Source organism: Oryctolagus cuniculus, chromosome 4 (genome assembly GCF_051225735.1).
Source record: "Oryctolagus cuniculus isolate XC-2025 breed Fujian yellow rabbit chromosome 4, ASM5122573v1, whole genome shotgun sequence".
Lineage (NCBI taxonomy): Eukaryota > Metazoa > Chordata > Mammalia > Lagomorpha > Leporidae > Oryctolagus > Oryctolagus cuniculus.
Genome location: NC_142870.1, coordinates 105,582,461 through 105,587,926, shown reverse-complemented (window position 1 = coordinate 105,587,926; position 5,466 = coordinate 105,582,461). Strand labels below are relative to the sequence as shown.

General features: G+C 40.2%; 1 pseudogene; it reads right to left on the bottom strand.

The window, feature by feature from the left end:
- Positions 1–2,730: 2,730 nt before the first annotated feature.
- Positions 2,731–3,628, bottom strand: LOC100341957 (protein-L-histidine N-pros-methyltransferase pseudogene; annotated as a pseudogene).
- Positions 3,629–5,466: the final 1,838 nt, after the last annotated feature.

The window sequence follows — 5,466 nt, the reverse complement described above, 5'->3', positions numbered from 1 at the left end:
GAATTATAACTGCAAATCATATTAAATCTATTAAAAATTAATTAAAAATTTAAAGCAAAATAACAACATAAAAAGAAATAGACACCTGTTCTTAATTGGAATTCAGCTTCCTTTCATGGAACTAAAGGCTAATAAAAATTCACATATGCTATCAACAGTATCTTTTGACATTTGTAGAAATCCTTTAAAAATACACTGGCAAACTGAAACAAACAGATACTTCAGTAAAGGCCTAAGCTATAATTTGTGTGCCTTCAGCAAATAAAAAGAGTTTCTGTGATATTTGAGGTATCACACAGATAAGTGATAAAGTACACTTAGTGATGGAATAACTTGAACTGGAGAAAAAAAAAACATTTCAATGCATCAAAATCTTGAATATATGTTGAAAAACAAACAAGAGTGAGTCAATGATAACCATGAGGCAAGATAAATAATGGCATTTGATTCAAGTGATAATTTTTAAAACAAGTCAGAGGATTAGTAGTTTGTTAGTGGCAGTTGTGTGCAGGACGGATTAGAAGAATCACTGTATGCGGGGAGTCTGGTTATATGTCTATTGCAATAATCCCTGTAGAAAACAACGAAATCTTGAATCAATTCAACTGAACAAAAATAGTGAGCACCAAATGCATACTGATCACTGTTTTGGATGCTTAAATTATAGCAATGAACCCAAAAATTAAATGTCCCTGCTCTCTCATAACATATTCTAGCAATTGAGGGCAAAAATAATAGGAAAGGAGACTATCACAGCATAGAAGATCACAGAGATGAAATTGAGAGGACATTTCTTGATTTGAATGGTCCAAAAAAGAAAACATTTCAAGGAAATGCCCTAAATTTAAGAAACATGTAAGGTAGAAAGATCATTGGTATTAAAGGGGTAACATATTCATTCAGTGTTTGTTGCATCTTTGCCAGTGACCAGCACTAGGAACATAAAGATGAGTAATACAGCAAGGAGTACCAGACTGAAAAAGGGATGGCTCATGGTATACTGCTGGCTACTCTGACAAGTTGAAGTTTTGACTGGGGCAAATCATCTTTGTGAAATGTTCAACAACAGAGTTGAAAAGTTGGTTTTTAAAATCAGAAGATAGTTATGATTAAAAAAAGTTTAACTGGAAGTGACATTTCAAATTTTGATCATGTGAAATAATGAAGAGAAAGAGAATTGAACAAGAAGCAACACTCAAAGACAAAAACCAAAATATTGACATTTATTTATAAATGTGCATTGTAAAAGTAAACACAGAAGACTACGCTAGAATAATGATAGAAAATAATATAAAATAATAACAGAAAGAGAAAAATACTGCAATATCGAAGAGTATCCAAGAGAAAGTTTCCTAAGGAATGGCATTATCAAGATCAAAATAAGGAGAGATTAAACAGAAAGAGGAAAGAACAGAATGAGAATTATTTCAGCAGAACATAGGGAGTTTCTGGAGTGAAAAGTCAGAATGCAAGAGACTGGAGTAAAATATCAGAAATAAAAATAATTCATATAGACTATTCATAGAAGAACACTTGGGAGGTAACATGAGTACTCAGCCAAGTCAAGGTAATCTTGATTATCTGTGGAAAATTAATTAGAAGAGACTAAGTGTGTTTATTAGCCAAAAAGAAAAAGTTGAATCATTGCGAAAATCCAAAAAGCAGTGGTGATGAAACATGTCTCAAAGGAGACTATCCCCTGGAATCTGTACCAGAGTCAAGCATTAATATGGTAAGATATTCTTTCTGTCAAACATGGTATGCCATACAAATACACTGTGGGTTTTACATAAGAGAACACAGGTAGTTTATATAAGAGGGCTTAGAGTTTTCTTCAATAAAATTAGAAGGAGGTCAGTGGGGGACAGTATGCTGACCTAATCCCATGAAGGCAGAACACATTGCTTTCCTCCCCCACTCCCACCAAGGCACCAGCTACCAGCAGGTAGGAAACAACACCTTAAGGAGAGTAGAGACCACTGTGGGCCATGCCCACCTGGGGGATGTTATTGGAGGGATAAATCCATGGTCCCCACTGACGCTGAGTCTGGCCTGGAGGGTTGGTGGAGGACAGTGCCCTTCAGGGACAGAGAAGCGCTCTCCTCCCCTCACTCTATCAAGATGCCTGGACTTAACTTTCCAGGTGGAACATGGTCTGACCTCTATGTCAGTCAGCTGGCTATGGGAATGCAATGGCTTTTTAAGTGGATAAGGAGGACCACAGGGCTGAGACTGGATCCCTGCTACTTGTGATTGTGGGAGCTCTGTGCCCAGTGACTATAAGAAACCTTAATTGTGTGACAGGGCATGGGATGTGGCTGGGTCTTTAGACATTCCCTGGGTCTGGCTTCAGGAGCTCAGAATTCACAGGGTGCTGAGGTGAGTCATTGCAGATGGCTCCGCACTCACACTGATAATTGCACAGATGGGTGAGTGGGAAACTCTGGGCAGTGGGTTCACCTTGGCACAGAGGGGCTGAGGCTGTGAACATGTCAGTTGACATGATCATGCCTGTCCCTGGTGATGATAGAGGAGATACAACATGCCCACAAAGAGTTGGATTTATTTTAAAGACATTGCTTTTACACACTTCAAAGAAATAATTAGTATTATAGTTCCTATGTGATATGTAGAATGACGGTCCTGAGAGGCTCTCCCATCACATAGCTGTGAATGTAGACCCTCTTCTCAAGAGAACAATGTTGGGATGGGCTCTGAAGACTTCTGCCTCTACATGTTTAAATGGGTAAGACAGACAAAGACAGTATCATCCAGAACATAGTACTCATTATATATATATCACCTTCACATAGGTATGGCAGCCTAGTGAATGTTTCAATAACAAAACTAGCTTTGTGGGGCTGGCACTGTGGCACAGTGGGTTACTTATCTGGCCTGAAGTACTGGCATCCTATATGGATGCCGGTTCTAGTCCCGGCTGCTCTTCTTCCAATCCAGCTCTCTGCTATGGCCTGGAATAGCAGTAGCAGAGGGCCCAAGTCCTTGGGCCCCTGCACCCACGTGGGAGACTTGGTAGAAGCTCCTGGCTTCGGATCGGGCTGTTGCGGCCACTTGGGGAGTGAACCATTGGATGGAAGATCTCTCTCTCTCTCTGTAACTCTGACTTCAAATAAATAATAAATCTTTAAAAATAAAAACAGCTTTGCTGAAAACTTCAGGCAGACTGTTCACTTCTTTGTCCCAAATCTGTCCCTTGATTTTCCAAAATTTCTGATGATTTCTCCCACTTGCCACCAACATTCTCCACATAAGGATGAAATGGCAAGGCCAGGGCAAGGATGACTCTGCCTCTAGTTGGCTCTAAAACCCTTCTGATATCTTTTAACAAAGGGTTGGTTGTAGCAGTCCAGCAAATTTAAGTAGCTGATGACATCATACTGGAAACACGTATTCTGTCATTCATTTATGCTGAGCATCCTATATTTCTTCTTCTGAAGCTGACATATCATATTTTCAGAAAGCTCATTGGCATAGATTTCTTTAAAATGAGGGCTGATGATTTTTGTGACTTCTCAATCTTCAGCACCTAATTAAGAAGTCTACGGGTTTTGCAGTCTGGATGCATTTTAAGCACTCTTTGAAACTTTTCTTGTGATAACATAAACATTGAGCCTCTTCCCAGAAAACCACTGATAGATGTTCTAGACAAAAAAAGACTAAAAACAGATGACAAAAAAGAGTGATATAAATAGATAAATAGCCAGACCACTCTCCTAACGCTATTGCTTAAGAATATCTCTGTTCCTTGATCAAGATAACTCTAAGCAAATACAGCCTAGAGTGATTCACATAATTTCTTTCTGTTGCACACAAACCAAGAGAGCAGATAAGCAGGCTCTGCAGTGTCCACATCTTCTACACCAGCAACATGGAGAACACTCAGGCAAAGCCAGACTGTTAACAGCCTCATCTGATCACCACCAGTGCTCACATTGATCACTGCCAGCAATGGGTAAGAAGGAGAACGCTCCACTACTGCCTAGGCTCATGTCATTGCACCCAAATACTCTACCAAACCCTTAAAGACAACTAATTGAAATTCTTCTCAAATTATTTAAAAAAATTAAAAGGGAAGGGATCCTCCCAAGCCCCTCTATGAGGCTAGCATCATCTTGATTCCCAAATCAGGAAAAGATACAATAACAAAAGAAAACTATGGACCAATATCATTGATTAACAAAAGTCCTCAACAAAATCCTAGCTAATTGAATTCAACAACACATCAGAAAGATCATTCACCCGGACAAAGTAGGATTTATCCCTGTACATAGGGATGCTTCAACATATGCAAATCAATAAATATGATGGGACTGGCAACGTGGCACAGTAGGTTAATCCTCCACCTGGTTCTATTCCAGGCTGCTCTTCTTCCAATCCAGCTCTCTACTGTGGCCTGGGAAAGCAGTAGAGGATGGCCCAAGTGCTTGGGCCCCTGTACCCGCATAGGAGACCAGGAAGAAGCACTTGTCTCCTGGCTTCGGATCAGCGTATCTCCAGCTGTTGCTGCCATCTGGGGAGTGAACAAACAGAAGAAAGACCTTTCTCTCTGTCTCTCCTTCTCACTGTCTGTAACTCTACCTGTCAAATAAATAAATAAATAAAATCTTTAAAAAATCAATAAATATGATACATCACATTAACAAATTGAAGAATAAAAACCATATAAACATTTCAATAGATGCAGAGAAAACATTTGATAAAATATGCCATCCTTCCATGACAAAAACCTTAAGCAAATTGTATATAGAAGGATTATTCCTGGACACAATCAAGGTGATATATGGCAAACCCACAGCCAGCATCATACTGAACAAAGAAAATATGAAAGCATTTCCACAAAGATTTACTATTCAATATAGCACTGGAAGGCTTAGCCAGAGCTATTAGGCAAGAAAAAAGAAATCAAAGATACACAAATCAGAAAAGAGGAAGTCAAACTATCTCTATTTTCTAATGACATGATTGTATAGTTAGTGCAACCAAAAAACTCCACTTAGTGACTATTGGAACTCATAAGAGAATTTGGTAAAATTGCAGAATATAAAATCAACACACACAAAAATCAATAGCCTTAATCCTCCGCCTTGCGGCGCCGGCACACCGGGTTCTAGTCCCTGTTGGGGCGCCGGATTCTGTCCCAGTTGTCCCTCTTCCAGGCCAGCTCTCTGCTGTGGCCAGGGAAGTGCAGTGGAGGATGGCCCAAGTGCTTGGGCCCTGCACCCCATGGGAGACCAGGATAAGTACCTGACTCCTGCCACCGGATCAGCGCGGTGCGCTGGCCGCAGCACGCCGGCTGCGGCGGCCATTGGAGGGTGAACCAATGGCAAAGGAAGACCTTTCTCTCTGTCTCTCTCTCTCTCTCACTGTCCACTCTGCCTGTCAAAAAAAAAATCAATAGCCTTATATACAGAGACAATGCCATTGCTGAGTGAGAACTTGTAAGAT